The sequence below is a fragment of the Geotrypetes seraphini genome, chromosome 1, assembly GCF_902459505.1.
Source record: "Geotrypetes seraphini chromosome 1, aGeoSer1.1, whole genome shotgun sequence".
In the NCBI taxonomy this organism is placed as follows: Eukaryota; Metazoa; Chordata; class Amphibia; order Gymnophiona; family Dermophiidae; genus Geotrypetes; species Geotrypetes seraphini.
The window spans coordinates 220,090,892-220,108,005 of NC_047084.1; the positions used below are offsets into that span (position 1 = coordinate 220,090,892).

The following is a 17,114-nucleotide window of genomic DNA, read 5'->3' on the forward strand; positions in this document are numbered from 1 at the left end:
AGATTTTGGGACTGATTCACTAAGCTTTGTTTGTTTGTTTTTCAGACACAAAAAGAGAAGCGCTTTACTGAATTTGGCCTTTTGTTAGCTAGGTATTGCTATTCAGATTACCGGAAGCACCTCGCTTCCCATGGAAATTCACACAAAACTGTATATAATTTTGTTATGCAAAAACCTAAAACTTTTTTTTTTTTTTTTAAAGAAATCCATGCCAGGGTCTCAAAGAAACGCAGACTAGAAATAGAAGCCAACAGGAATAAAGACAATGTTAAAAACCTGTTCCTAGCTGTAAACGTGTGATTTTTTTCCCGCTACGAAACCAGCGGGCAGGCAGAAGGGGCAGGAGCCCGATCCTGCAGGATGTGCGAGCTGATCTGCCCCTCCCCCAATCCAGCGGGGATTACTTTAAAAACAGCAGCGCCAACAGGAGCTGCATTTTTCTGCACCGAAACCAGCGGGCAGGCAGAAAGAGGCAGGAGCCTGATCCTGCGGGGCGTGCAATCTGATCCGCCCCTCCCCCGATCCAGCGGTGATTACTTTAAAAACAGCAGCGCCAATGGGAGGTGCATTTTCCCGCAACGAAACCAGCGGGCAGGCAGAAAGAGGCAGGAGCCCGATCCTGCAGGGCGTGCAAGCTGATCCGCCCCTCCCCCGATTCAGCGGGGATTACTTTAAAAACAGCAGCGCCAATGGCGCACAGCCTTTCAGCGCGCTGGCTAAGGCGCACGGTAAAGGTGTGTGCGCCTTAGCAAGCGCCTTTGTGAAGAGACTGAGCGGAGAGACAGAAAAATCTGAGAATGAACAGAAAGACTGACACCAAAACCACCTGATAAGTATAACAATTTGTTATAGCTCTAAAAATAAAAAAAATTAATTAAAAAAAATAAAATAAAATATCTAACAATATGTAATAATATTAGTGGGTAGAATGCACTAGACCAAAAATTAGTGGGTAGAATGTACTAGACCAGAAACTCTATTAGTGGGTAGAATGTACTAGACCAGATACACTATATCCTCGCTGAACTATATGTGCATTTATTCTCTAACCAAAAGGGCAGCATAATATGGACAGCATAGTCTATTTGATTGAACTTTAAAAGTCTGACTAATGTTTGTTTGAACTATTGCCATTAGATGACAGAATTAGAGGACAGAACTTATAAAGTCTGACCAGGGCTTATGAGCAAAACCAATGTTTGTTAAATGTTTGTTCAATTTAAAAGTCTGACTAATGCGAACTATTACCATTAGATAACAGAATTATATTAGATTAGAAATTCAATGTATTAGAATTGATTAACTCCTTAAACCCATACCGAACTCAATATATAGGTACAATGATCTCCACACTTAGTACCACCATGAGAACCACACCACCAAATTATCAACAAGCAATCCTACTGATAATCCTGCTCTTAACTTACTGGAAAGCAATTGCAAACAATATATTTCCAATACCAATCATAGCAAATCCCAAGGGAATTACCCAGTCAAACTGGCATCTCACAATAGACAGAAACTTAAACTATCAGTCTTACACATACCAACCCGCCCCACAATCAACAAGTAGAAAACCAACAAACCCATACAAGACCATAAAACAACCCCAGCAAAGATCACTCATATACCCGAAAACAACTCGCAACATACCAGTAGAATACACCACTCTCAAGTGTGCATATGTGAACATCAGAGCCATAGGCCCTAAAACAGAACGCATAAAAAACTGGATAGAAGAAGATAACATAGACTGCCTTTTCCTCACAGAGACATAGCTTACCTCTGACTCAGACCCCAGAATAACTGAAGTTTGCCCAAAGAGCCACAAATTAACATTAGTCTGCAGAGAAAATAAAAGAGGAGGAGGAATTGCCATTATAGCCTAAAACCTAAAAATACAAGACAAAACAACCACAATACATGGATTTAATAGCCTGTCAACTTTCAAGCACATCACATGCATACTATGCTACATAACCCCAAGTAACTGGAACACAGCTAAACCAATATTTGAAGAATTTATATATCGAAACTCTCTAACAACAACCTACAACCTACTTCTAGGAGACCTCAACCTTCACCTCGAAAACCAATCCTGCAAAATTGTAGAAACCTTACTATCATATCTCGAAGCCTTAACATATAAAATCTTAGATCCTCAAACCACACACGAAAAAGGATACCAACTACACATCGCAGCCTACATGTCCCAACAGACCACACAATCAGAGATCCAAATGTCAAACAGAAAATGGAACCGTTCCTTTTGGTCTGATCACTACACTTACTCCTTCGAAATCAATTGGACCAGTAACAAAAATATTCCAACTACTCAATAGACAACCTACAACTCACGCAAACATATAAATCCCACCACATTCTGGACAAAAACAGACAACATAATCCAAAACTACACACTCAAAGACTTCATCTCACAATGGAACCATCAAAGTACTGCAACCCTGGATGAACTAGCCCCAGAAAAACCCAAAACCCAAATCCTCAGAAAATCAGACAACGAACTACTCCAACTCAAAAGACAATGCAGACAACTAGAAAGAAAATGGAGAAAAAGCAGCCAAGAGTCCACAAAAACAGCATGGAAAATAATAAACCGAAAATATAAACAAAATCTGAAAGAAAAAAGAAAGACATACTACTCAAAACAACTAGGAGAAGGACCCCAAGACACAAAAAAGCTATTCCAACTACTAAAAGTTCTCACAGACACCACACCCTACCTAGCCAACAGCAACTCCCCCCTTCTTCAGCCACCCTCTTAGCCACATACTTCAAAAACAAGATCGCAAACATCAGAGCCACGTTCAATGGAATCTCCACTCACATAGAGACCTCATTTTCCCCCACAGAAAAAGAACCAGTCGCAGCAGATAGAGCCTGGTCCCATTTCTCACCCATACAATGGTCAGACTTCAACAATCTATATAATAAATACAGCCACGCAGCCTGCGACCTTAACCATTGCCCCCCATACCTACTGAAAACCTCAAGTACACTATTCAGTTCCCTGCTTCTACAATGGATACAATCTTTACTAATAGAGGGTCATTTCCCATAAGAACTCAACGAAATCATCATAACTCCTATACTAAAAGATCCCAAAGGAGCAACGGACCAACCATCCAACTACAGACCCATAGCCTCAATCCCACTGTACGTCAAGCTGATGGACGGTCTCATAGCCAAAACCTTAACCTCATACCTAGATAAACACAACTTACTCCACCCCACACAGTCTGGCTTCAGAGCCAGCTACAGCACTGAGACCCTACTAGGAACACTAATGGACACTGCTAGACAACACCTCTGTACAGGCAAGAAAATCCTGCTCATACATAGTCCTATATGCAGCCTTCGACCTGGTTGATCACGACATTCTCCTACAAACACTAGACTCCATAGGAATCTCAGGCAAGGTACTTTCATGGTTCAAAGGCTTCCTACAATCCAGAACCTACAGGGTTAAAACAAAGCAAGAAAAATCAGAACCATGGTTCAACCCCTGTGGAGTTCCCCAGTGATCACCCCTATCACCCACATTATTCAATATATACATAACCTCCCTCAGCTCCTACCTAGACAAACATGGCATAACCTCATACAGCTATTCAGATGACATCACTATTCTCCTCCCCTTTGACCACCCAGAACCCACCTGGACAAGCACAATACACAGAACACTCGAAACAGTAGTAACATGGATGACAGAGCACAAATTAAAACTAAACCCTGACAAAACAAACTTCACCCTCCTAGAAAACAATAAAACTCCTACTTTAACGAATCTAGTAATAAACTCGATCTCATACCCCATTCAACCCACGCTAAAAATTCTGGGAGTACTAATTGACAGAGGCTGTACCATGCAACCACAAATCAACAAAGTAATAAAAGCATCATTCGTGACCATGAGAAATCTAAGATAAATCCGAAAATTCTTCGACAGGAAACAATTCCAACTTTTGGTACAATCTCTTATACTTGGACTAATAGACTACTGTAACATACTATACCTCCCATGCCCAGCGACCATGATAAAACAATTACAAACAACACAAAATACAGCCCTAAGACTCATCTACTCATTGAAAAAATATGATCACATCACAGAAGCATACCACGACTCACACTGGCTCCCAATACAAGCAAGAGTACACTTCAAATTTTACTGCCTACTATTCAAGGCTATTAATGGAGAAAGCCCAACCTACTGGAATATCCGACTAACTCAATCCTCCTCAACCAGGCACAGGAGAACCCACTCACTATTCACACACCCACTATCCAAAAATGTCAAATGAAAAAACTATATGACAACCTAATAGCCACCAAAGCAGCTAAACTGGACAGACAAATCACCATTCTGTTGTCATCGACCACAGACTACAAAACCTTCAAGAAAGAAACTAAAACCCTACTCTTCAAAAAATACATAAAACCTATTTAACATGACCAGGTCCTACCCAAACCCCACCTACCCACTCTATACACTTAATATACTCTAATATGCTTCTAATTACCCTCATTTATCACCTCAAGATCTTGACAACTCTTTGGTAATTTCTTATGTAACTCTTATGACATCTCTTATGCTATGTCACAATTCTTGTAACCTCTTGAAAACCTTTATGTAATCCACCTTGAATCACAAGATATTGGTGGAATAGAAATCACTAATATAATGTAATAACTAAATAGGTAATATGTATAACTCTTGTGTACCATCTTTTCCCCTACACAGTACTTCTATATAGTATGCTTCTTGTATCCTGCCTAGAACTCTGATTTGTGAGAATTTGGTGGGATATAAGACTGAACATAACATACCAGTAATATAGCACAACACCTACATGATTCATCCAAGGGTGCTGAGTTAGTAACAGTATGTGGTGTCATGTGTCTCGTATCATTATTTGGCTAAAAATAAAGGAGAGGTGTTTGCTAATGAAAACAAGATATACAGTTGGTTTTGGAAGTGATAATTGATATTTAAAACTAGGGCTTTTGGGTTGTCATATTTCATTGCTAACATCAGATGTGGTAGCAGTGGTTAATGTAGATGGGTTTACAAAAATGTATGGATAAGTTCCTGGAAGGAAAGTCCATAGTCTGCTGTTGAGACAGACATGGGGGAAACCACTGCTTGCCTTGGGATCATAGCATGGAATGTTGCTACTATTTGGGTTTCTACCAGGTACTTGTGACATGGATTGACCACTATGGAAATAGATACTGGGCTAAATGGACCATTGGTCTGACTCATTATACTGTTATAAATAGCCTGAATTTTGCAAATGAAACCGTAAGAATGTATTTGCAAAAAGGCAATGGCTAGATTTACTTAAAGGTGCTCCTGCATTTGTGTATGCTGACATGTATTAATATGTATTATTTACTGCAGGTCCTATTTTATCCATGGTAGTGCTGCCAGATTCTCCGATTTGAATTGATTCACCGATTCACAATAGTGAATTGAATCATTTTCCCAAAAAATCGGACTTGCTGCCACAAATATGACATGTAATGCTACTAGTAATTCTTTCTTTCTTCTTTTTTTTTACCCTTTCCTTTGAGGACAAGGATAAAATTTTATGTCTTGCTGACCTGTTTGCAGGAATGAACACAAGGGCCTTCAAATAACTCGGGATCCCTTTACCTAACTGTGTTAGGCAGTAATGCATTCAACACAGCAAAAATGGCCTAATATGGGACACACTATTTCCATGCACTGTGGGCCAGATTCTGTAAAGGACATCTAACTTTAGGTGTCCACAATGTGGACGTCCATTGGTTTAGGCATCCAAATAAAGTGGTTGATAAGTCCAATTAATGACTTTAACAACCATTAATTGGTACTTAGACATCCAAACGCTGGACATGATTTTCAAAATAGATGTCCACAATTTTGTTGATGCCTATTGGAAAAAGTTGTGCCTAAAAAATAGGTATGGGAGTGGCTTCAATTTGGACATCCATTTAGAGAATCGTATGCCGCTCAGTGTCTGAACATGTCTACCTAATGCCTAAAATGTAGGCATTGCAAAACCAGGTCTACTTTTGAGCGTGAGTTAGGCGTTAGTTGGACATGAGTTAGGTGGTGTGACTTAGGTGTCCACATATAGGTGAATGGGGCTTTATTTTTTGGGTTAAGGACTCCAGGTTGAAATTAAAGTCAAAATATGTTTAATCATGTATTACTTAAGCAAAGCACATGAAAAATATATATATTGCATACTAAACTTCTATTTTTGAGGTAAAGAGGACTCCTATTTGATAATAGAAAAAGATGTTTAATAACGCATTACTCAAGCAAAGCACATGAAAAAATTATATATTGCATACTAAACCTCATTTCCAAAAGGTTAAGAAAAGAAAAATGGCTGTGCTTCAGGGCAAGTGGATGTGTCTGATGCACAATCTTGACATCATTATGACATCATCAATATGTACCTAGATGGCAGAATGCCACTAAAAAATAGGAATATGTGCTGGGATATCTGACCATACTTGGGATTTAAACCCATGACCTTTGGAAGATGGAAGCAGTGCCTTTAGCCACTGAGCCACAGGTGCTTTCTTTTAGGTAGGGGTTCCTGCCATGTGAGATGATATGTTAGGACACATATGTCAAACACAAGGCCCATGGGCCGAATCCGGCCTGCCTGGCCATTTTATGTGGCCTGCGGCAGTGCTCCTGAATTCCCCCTTCTCACAGCCCAGCATGTTTTCCCTCCTGTGCCAGTCGGATGTCGCTGTCACACTGAAAAATCTGCTGGCCTTGGCAGCGATTCAACAATGTTATCCATGGCTCCCACTTCCTGCTGGCCTTGGCAGTGATTCAACAATGTTATCCATGGCTCCCCCTTCCTGCTGGCCTTGGCAGTGATTCAACAATGTTATCCATGGCTCCCCCTTCCTGCTTTCTATCTGCCGTGGTCCACCTGAGTGGAAACAGGATGTTGCGTGTCATTGGAGACAGACAATGGCAGATGGAAAGCAGGAAGGGGAGCCTAGCACAAGGTTGCTGAATCACTGCTGAGGCTGGCAGATTTTTCAGCTTGACGGCGACATCGGACCAGCATGAGAGAGAACACATGCTGGGCTGTGAGGAGAGAGTGACCGGTGCGGGAGGGAAGATGTGCTGGGCTGTGAGGAGAGAGGGACCGGTGCCGGAGGAAAGACGTGCTGGATTGTGAAGAGTTTGATGAAGAGAGAGAGTATGGACCTTGGGTGGTGTGGAAGAAGAGGGAAACAGATACTTGAAGGGAGAACTGTTGGGAAGAAAACGGGAGAAATGGTGGACCTGGGGGGAAGGAGGGGATGGGGGACAGATGGGAAGAGAAAGGAAGAGAAGTTGGATCTGGGGGTGGTAGGGAGAGAGAGATGCAGCATTTTTTTCCCCCCTTCCATCTCATTGTTCAGCATCAAGGAGGGAGGGAAGAAGAACAGAAAAGAGAGGGAGCAAGGAGGAGAGATTTGGTAATGGGGAGTAGATAGAAGGAAATAGGAGGCTGGGAAAGGAGTGAGATGGGAAATGGGAAAGCTGGGCACTGAGAGGAGATGGAAAATTAAGAAGGCTGAAAATTTAAAAAGGGTAAGAAAGAGGGCAAGATTTGAGTGGATAGAAGCAAAAAAGAAAAAGTTAAGAAACCTTAATGGGAAAAATCAATATGCTGGAGATGGGCATAAGGAGGGAATGGAACAAGAGAGAAGAGGAGAATAGATGGACAGCAGACACTGGAAATAAAATTAGTAGAAGATAGACAAAAAGCAGAAAGAGAAACTGGGTCCAAGATGATGGAAAAGCAAAATGACCAGACAATAAAAAGGTAGAAAAAATAATTTTATATTCTATGTTGTGATTACAAAATGTCAGATTTGAAATGTGTATCAAGTTTCAAGTTTATTTAAGCATTTGATGAATCGCCTATTAGAATTGCTAGGCGATGTACATAGTCCAAGTAAAGAAAACAAAGAAACTAACACATTAACAATATAATTACATTAAAAACGTACATGAGGGGTGAGGAAAGAAATTAAAAAGTTACAATATTGGGTTCGGTAAAAAAGGGAAAAACAGGAGGTAAGGGTTTATAAACAAAATCACAATTTAAGGAGTATCCCTAAAGCAAGTAAAAGTTTCAAGAATTAAAAGCATCTTTAAATAAATAAGTTTTTAAAAGTTTTTTAAATGTTACAATGTCGTGTTCGGTTCTAATATACTGGGGAAGGGCATTCCACCATTGTGGACCCATCACTGTGAACATGTCTGATCTCCTTGTCCCTATAATTTTCAAGGAGGGTACTGAGAGTAAATTTTGATCTGATGATCGAAGTGAACGTTGGGTATTATATGGGATTAGTGATCTAGAAATAAATTGTGGTTCATTGGATGCTAAGGTCTTGAAAATGAGAAGCATTATTTTGAACAAAATCCTATGACCAATTGGTAGCCAATGAGCGTCTATTAGTAGTGGGGAAACGTGGTCGTATTTTTTCGCATTATAAATTAATTTTATGGCCGTATTCTGTATTATCTGCAATCTCCTTTTTTCTTTCTGTGTAATGTTGATAAGTAGGGCATTGCAATAGTCAATTTTTGATATTACAAAGGAGTGAATAAGTATCTTTAATGAAGATAAACTAAGAAATTTGGTGATTGAGCGAATCTGACGTAATTTAAAGAAACAATTTTTAACGATAAGAGAGATATGTTCGTGGTAGATCAATTTATCATCTAGAAGTACACAGAGGATTTTGACCGAGGATACCAAATTAAGTGGGATGTTATTGAGAGTGAACGGTTTTGAAAGTATTATGTCTTTTTTCCAATTAAATAACATTGATTTGGTCTTATTAATGTTTAAGCTAATTTGTTTGAATTAAGCCAATTTTGTATTTGTTCCAATTTGTGGTTAATGGATGAAATTTCAATGTTATTTTCTGGGTCCAAAGGATGAATGAGTTGAATGTCATCAGCGTATGAAAATGGAATGAAGCCTATAGACTGACAAATTTCTAATAGTGGTGAGAGGAAAATGTTAAACAGTAGAGGGGACAAAATGGACAGAGTTAGACAGCAAGCGTCAACTAGGACCTAAAAGAGAGAGGAAAAGTCTTTTTTGTTTATACCACAGAGCCTGCGTGGGGTTGGAGAGGTTGTATCTCTATACTTCTACTAAGGCTAAGGCCTCCTTTTACAAAACTGCAATAGCAGCTTCTAGCATGGGGAGCTGCGCTGTTCCCGACGCTCATTGAGTTCCTATGATCGTCGGGAGCAGCACAGCTCCCTGCACTAGAAACTTCTATCGCAGTTTCGTAAAAGAGGGGGGGGGGGGTTAGTATCTTAATAGAAAATTTGGCCTGCGACTTAGCCTGGCTTTTAGATTTCGGCCCCTTATGTGATTTGAGTTTGATTAAGGTACTAGGGGGGTTGGGGAAATTTGAACCCATGACCTGTGGAAGATGGAAGAAGTGCCTTTGACCACTGAGCCACATGAGCTTTTGTTTAGGCAGGGGTTACTATTATTTTTTAGTGGCATTCTGTCTTCTAGGTGCATATTGATGATGTCATAATGATGTCAAGATTGTGCATCAAACATGTCCACTTGCTCTGAAGCACTGTCATTATGAGTAGTGCATCTCTCTTTCTTTTCTTAACCTCTTGGAATTGAGGTTTAGTATGCACTATATACACTGTATATATATATTTTCATGTGCTTTGCTTAAGTAATGCATTATTAAACATCTTTTGACCTTAATATCAAATTGGAGCCCTCTATACCCCCCAAAATATATAACACCTAAAAGGCAATTCTGTAAAGCACAAGGCCCGCGGGCCGAATCTGACCCGCCTGGCCTTTCTATATGGCTCGCGGCAATGCTCCTGAACTTCTCCTCACAGCCCAGTATGTCTTCCCTCCCATGCGGTCTGATGTCACCGTCATGCTGGAAAGTCTGCCGGCTTCAGCAGTGATTTTGCGGTGTTGTCCATGGCTCCTCTTTCTGCTTTCCGTCTGCCGTGGTCCACCTGTGCGGAAACAGGAAGTTGTGCATCATTGGAGACAGACTGCGGCAGGCGAAAAGCAGGAGAGGGAGCCACATACAACATTGTTGAATTGCCGAGGCTGGAAGATTTTTCATCTTGGCAGCGACATCGGAACAGCGCGGGAGGGAATACATGCTGGGCTTTGAGGAGAGAAGGACTGGTGCTGGAGGGAAAGACATGCTGGGCTGTGAATAGAGAGGGACCGGCACTGGAGGGATTGACATGCTGGGCTGTGAAGAGAAATGAAGGGAGATGAAGGAAGGAGAGGTTGGGCCTGGGGTGGTGTGGAGGAAGGGGGAAAAAGATACTTGAAGGGAGAACCATTGGGAAGAGGAAGGGAGAAATGGTGGACCTGGGGGGAGGAAGGCAGGCAGACAGGGGGAGAGATGGGATGGGGGCAGTTGGGAAGAGAATGGGAGAGAAGTTGGATCTGGAGATAGAAGGGAGGGAGAAATGTTAGGCCTGGGGGTGGAAGGGAGAGAGAGATGCAGCATCTCTCTTTTTTTTTTCCTTCCATCTCATTGTTCGGCATCAAGGGGGAAAGGAAGAAGAAGAACAGAAAAGAGAGGGAGCAAAACGGACCAAGAGGAGAGAGGAGGAGAGATAGAAGGAAATAGGAGGCTGGGAAAGGAGTGAGATGGGAAATGGGAGAGCTACAGAATAAGAGAAGATGGAAAATTGATAGGCAGCTGAAAATTTAAAAAGGAGAAGAATGGGAAAGAGGGCAAGATTTGAGTGGACAGAGGCAGAAAAGAAAAAAGGAGAAAAGTTGAAAGGGAAAAATCAATATGTTAGAGACAGAGACTGGAACAAGAGAGAAGAGGAGAAAAAAATGGACAGTAGACACTGGAAAGAAAATTAGAAGATAGACAAAATCAGAAAGAGAAACTGGGACCAAAAGCAAAATGACCAGACAACAAAAGGTAGAAAAATAATTAGATTTTCTATTTGGTGATTACAATATGTCAGATTTGAAATGTATATCCTGTCAAAGTTGGTGTTAGACAGCAAGCATGAACTAGGACTTAAAAGAGAGAGGAAAAGTCTTTTTTATTTATTTTGTATGTAACACATAGCCAGCATGGGGTTGGAGAGGTTGTTTCCCTACACTTCTACTAAGATTATCCCCCTCCTTTACTAGCGTGTAGCGTGGGTTTTGGTGCCGGCGGCGGTGGTGATTGATCCGACGCTCATAGAAATCCTATGAGGAGGTAAGGGCTCTTTACTAATTTTTTGAATGACTAGATGCAAATGCTAGCAGCACATGGCCAAAAAGGAAGAAAAATAAAATAGAAAAAAGGTTTGATTGTTCGGCTACACTAGAAATGGGTTTAGTGCATGCAAAAGACCCATGTAAGAGCACAGCTTAGTAAAAGGGACCCTCATTTTGAAAAGTAGTAGAAGTTGTTTTAAGATACAGGGCTCCTTTTACTAAGGTGCGCTAGCGTTTTTAGCGCATGCAGGATTTTAGTGCGTGCTAAAACCGCACTACGCTTCTAGAACTAATGCCAGCTCAATGCTGGCGTTAAGGTCTAGCACGCGTGGCAATTTAGCGTGCGCTATTCCGCGCATTAAAGCCCTACCGCACCTTTGTAAAAGGAGCCCACGGTTTACAAAATGACCTAATCAACTGCTAGATTCTGTAATACTTTCCAGAATGGTGAATTTTTTGACATCTTTGAAAAAAAATCAACTGATTAAATTACTTATAATAGCAAAATCCAGCATGGTACCAGAAGACTTGAGGGTGGCCAATGTAACGCTGATTTGTAAGGTCATGCACATCGGAAGCGGAAATCCATGCAGGACGTACTTCTTGAACGGAGAAACTTTAACTAGGACTTCAGCAGAACGAGATTTAGGAGTAATCATCAGTGCAGACATGAAAACTGCCAATCAAGTGGAGAAGGCTTCATCTAAGGCAAGGCAGATATTGGGTTGTATCAATAGAAGTTTCGTCAGCCAAAAGCCTGAAGTCATGATGCTGTTGTACAGGGTCATGGTGAGACCTCATCTGGAGTACTGTGTGCAATTCTGGAAGCCACATTATAGTAAAGATGTGCGCAGAATTGAATCGGTTCAGCGGACGGCCACCAGGATGATCTCGGGGCTCAAGGGTCTTTCGTACGAAGAGAGACTGAACAAATTGCAGCTCTACACTCTTGAGGAACGTAGGGAGAGGGGAGACATGATCGAAACATTTAAGTACCTCACGGGACGTGTCGAAGTGGAAGATGATATTTTCTTTCTCAAGGGACCCTCGGCCACAAGAGGGCACCCGCTCAAACTCAGGGGCGGAAAATTTCATGGCGACACCAGAAAGTATTTCTTCACAGAGAGAGTGGTTGATCATTGGAACAAGCTTCCAGTGCAGGTGATCGAGGCAGACAGCGTGCTAGACTTTAAGAATAAATGGGATACCCATGTGGGATCCCTACGAGGGTCAAGATAAGGAAATTGGGTCATTAGGGCATAGACAGGGGGTGGGTAAGCAGAGTGGGCAGACTTGATGGGCTGTAGCCCTTTTCTGCCGTCATCTTCTATGCTTCTATTTTTAAAAAGGGGTCTGGGAAATTATAAACCGGTGAACCTGATGTCTGTGCCAGGCAAAATGATAGAGATTATTAAAAAGAATAAAATTATAGAATATACATAAGCATGGATATTTAGTCAAGGGAAATTTTGTCTTGCTATTCTACTACATTTCTTTGAAGGGGTGTGGGAACATGTAGATAAAGCTGAGCCAGTTGGTATTGTGTATTTGGATTTTCAAAAGGCATTCGATAAGACATCTAAGGAAATTAGAAAGTAAGGGGATAGGAGGTAATGTCCTATTATGGATTAAAAACTGGTTAATAGATAGAAAACAGAGAGTAGGATCTAAAGGTCAATATTCTCAATGGAGAAGGGTAAATGGGTTCCTCAGGGGTCTGTGCTGGAACTGCTGCTTTTTAACATACATGGTCGAGTCACATTATTATGATCTGCTAATATCCAGAATAACTGCCTCAGGAAGCACAGACGGCAGCCAGATGCCATGGGAGTGACTGAATAAGATGCTGGGTGGCTGCTAGAGGTATCTGGAGCCATGTAGTCTGCAGTATCGGTAGTTGATCTAGTTATTAAATATGTCGATTGAGTTGGTCCCAAGTGTGCTTGATTGGGTTAAGGATCTAAGGAATTTGGAGGCCAGGGAAGTAGCTGGAAGTTTTGGTCATGCTCTCTGAACCACTCACGAACAATTCTGGTGGTATGACATGTTGCATTGTCCTGTTGAAAGATCCCTTTGGCCATAGGGAAGACCGTCAGCATGTATGGGTGTGCTTGATTGACAAGGATGGAGAGATTGCCTTCCGGAGGTATCAAGGAACCCAGACCATACCAAGAAAACATGCCCCAGACCATAATGCTGTCACCACCAGCTTGTGTATGTCTAACAATGGTTGCTGGGTGGGTGTTCTCGGTGGTTTCACGCCTGATGCACCAATATCCATCCATTTGATGGAACGGAAAACATGACTCATTAGAGAAGGCAACCTTCTGCCAGTTGCTGCAAGTCCAATGTCTCTACTCCTGTGCAAATTGTAGCAGTGTTTTGCGATGAACCCTCGGGAGCATGGGTGCAGTCACCAGCCATCTGCTCCAGAGCCCCATTTGTAATAGGGTTCACTGCATAGTAATTTTGGACACATATTTGGAAGCCCCCTGGTTTGTTTGGATAGTGAGTTGCTCCACGGTAATGTGCTGATGGGCCCATACCAAACTGCGCACCTATCGTTTACCTCTCGCATCGATGACTCATGCTGTCTCACAGTTACCATGTCGGGTCATTGAAAAGGTTCCATTCATCCACTCACAGTACGCTTTAACCACAGCAGCCCATGAACAGTTCACAAACTCTGCTGTTTCCAAAATCCTGCCACCCTTGGCCCAGTAGCTGATGATTATGCCTTTTCAATGTCTGATAAATCACACTTTTCCCCCATGACAGCCACGGTTGCTATATTGGCAACTTGCTAACATGGCAACTTATATATCCTTGAAGTCAACACATGACGCCTGCATTCGTTCATTGGTTGTGCATCCCTGATGTCAGAGGTAGGTGGTGGTCATAATCGTGTGACTCTATAGTATATTTTTCAATGATTTAAGATATGGAAATAAGTAGTGAGATAATTTTAAATTTGCTAACGACACAAAGTTATTCAAAGTTGTTAAATTGCAAGAGGATTGTGAAAAATTGCAAGAGGACCTTGTGAGACTGGGCATCAAAATAGCAGATGTTTAATGTGAGGAAGTAGGAAAGAGGAACCGGAGCTTTAGCTATGTGATGCAGGGTTCCATGTTAGGAGTTGCTGCCCAGGAAAAGGATCTAGGTGTCATCATTGAAGATATGTTGAAACTCTCAGCTCAGTGTGTGGCGGCAGCAGCTAAGAAAGCAAATAGAATGTTAGGAATTATCAGGAAAGGAATGGAAAACCAAAGATGAGAATGTACGGCCACACCTCAAATTGTTACCTGTAAACTCTATACTACAGTCATGTGAAAAAAATAGGACACTCAATCAAACACAGAAGATGCAAAAGTGGGATTCTTCAGGAATGACCTCAATCCAAACTAAATCCCACTAAAGAGTATTTGAAGGAGATCATGGAGTAAAACGGTCTCAGTAACCCACTTGGATAGGGATAATTCAATCCCACGATATCACAATCCAAATGCCAAGTTTTAAGGTTTTAAGATTACCATCACTGACCAAATTACCTCCACCTCCTGTTTTTTTTTTGTGTAGACAATTTTAGCTGCAAACCCGCCACGCTTGACAGCAGTGACTAAGAGCCCCAAGCGTGGTGGGTTTGCAAAGAAAGTGTCCTGAGAACCTGGTTAGCGGCAAAACGGGTCCCCACCGGGCGTATCAATACTCTGCACACTTTAAAGATAAATGATAAATTGCTGTGTATAAAAAGAAAAAGTAAAAAAGAATAATTAATTTATGATACAGCTAAAATTGGCTACACATAAAAAAAACAACAACCCCGAGGTGGAGGTAATTTGGTCAGTGATGGTAATCTTAAAACCTTAAAAACTTGGCATTTGGATTGTGATATCCTGGGATTGAATTATCCCTATCCAAGTGAGTTACTGAGACCATTTTACTCCACAATCTCCTTCAAATACCCTTTAGTGGGATTTAGTTTGGATTGAAAAAATTAGGATACCCCATTAAATATTATATTACATTACATTAGGGATTTCTATTCCGCCATTACCTTGCAGTTCAAGGCGGATTACAAAAGAATTATCCAAGATGTATTACAACAAGAACTTACAAAAAAAAAAAAAAATTGGTCATTTTCAAAAAGAGTAAGAAATGGGTAAGGTTATTTGTTTGGAGTAGTTGGCTTTAGTGAGAGGTTCTTACTTAATAAATGTTCACATATTGATGTCAAATCTTTTTTTTATTTATCTCTGGAAAAGAAAATGATGTAATTGCAGATAAACAACAAAAATTTCTTTGATTTACTGATGAAACAAGATATCCACAAAACTGTGTATTCTAATTGAAGAATAAATTAGGATACCCCCCACATATCCTCCCATTTAAAGTGGCTCAAATCACACACAGGTGTATCACATCAGGTGCAGATGATTAGAACATCATTACTCAGCATTTTGAAAGAGGTTTGCCCTACTTAAACCTCAGACATTTAGTTTGGTGTGCTCATGACTGCTGTGATGAGAGTGAAAACCACGGTGAGATCAAAAGAACTGTCTCAGGGATTTAAAAAGATCTCGAAAGAATTTGACATTAGCCATTTACAGTCCGGAAAATAGTGTATAAGTCAGTAGTCTCAAACTCAAACCCTTTACAGGGCCACATTTTGGATTTGTAGGTACTTGGAGGGCCTCAGAAAAATTAGTTAATGTCTTATTAAAGAAATGACAATTTTGCATGAGATAAAACTCTCTATAGTTTATGAATCTATTCTTTTGGCTAAGTCTCAATAATAATATTGTAATTTATAGCTAAAGAGATATGATCGAGAAACTGATTTATTTTACTTTTGTGATTATGATAAATATATCGAGGGCCTCGAGTTTGAGACCACTGGTGGAGGACTTTCTTAACAAGTGGAGGACTTTCCAAACAAGTGGAGGATTTTCCAAACAACTGCCAACATGCCCAGGTCTAGCTGTCCAAGTAAGTTGACCCCAGAACAGACCGCAAAATGCTATAAGAAATCTCCAAAAATGCTAATATGTCATCACAGGACCTATAGCAGGCTCTTGCTACTGTTGATATGAAAGTGTATGCTTCTACAATCAGAAAGAGACTGAACAAATTTAACTTGCATGGGAGATGTGCAAAGAGAAAACCTTTGTTCTCTAAGAGAAACATCAGGGCCAGACTGAAGTTTGCCAGAGAGAATATAAACAAACACCAGAACTTTTGGAATAGTGTTCCACTCACAGTGGTGAGTGTTTGATATTAAGGTCAAAAGATGTTTAATAATGCATTACTTAAGCAAAGCACTTGAAAAAATTATGGATATGTATATGGATAGATGAGTCTAAAATTGAATAATTTGGACACCAGAAAAGAGGACATGTTTGGCGTACACCAAATACAGCATTCCAGGAAAATAACCTCATACCAACTGTGCAGTATGGAGGTGGAAGTGTCATGGTTTGGGGATGCTTTGCTACAGCAGGACCTGGCCAGCTCACCATCATAGAATCCACCATGAATTCTACTGTATATCGGAGGTGCTTGAGGAACATGTGAGACCATGTGTAAGAAAATTAAAGCTGAAGTAGAACTGGACCTTGGAACACTGAGCAAGGGACATCGACGCCTTCTTGAAAGCTTAAGGTTTGAAAAATAATAAAACATGCAAAACGACACCAGCGCAAGGTTTTAAAAATTATAATTAAGATTTATTGAATTATTGTTTCTATTTTTCAATTATGAGATCAAAAGAATAAAGCATAATTACTTGCATTAACAGTTGCGCTAATGGGAGATCGTTATAGTTGCCAA

At 40.8% G+C, this 17,114-nt stretch overlaps 1 protein-coding gene across 4 annotated transcripts in view; it reads left to right on the forward strand.

The window, feature by feature from the left end:
* Window positions 1-17,114, forward strand: part of ATP8A1 (ATPase phospholipid transporting 8A1) — a 449,033-nt gene that overhangs the window by 2,783 nt on the left and 429,136 nt on the right. The window lies entirely within an intron of this gene.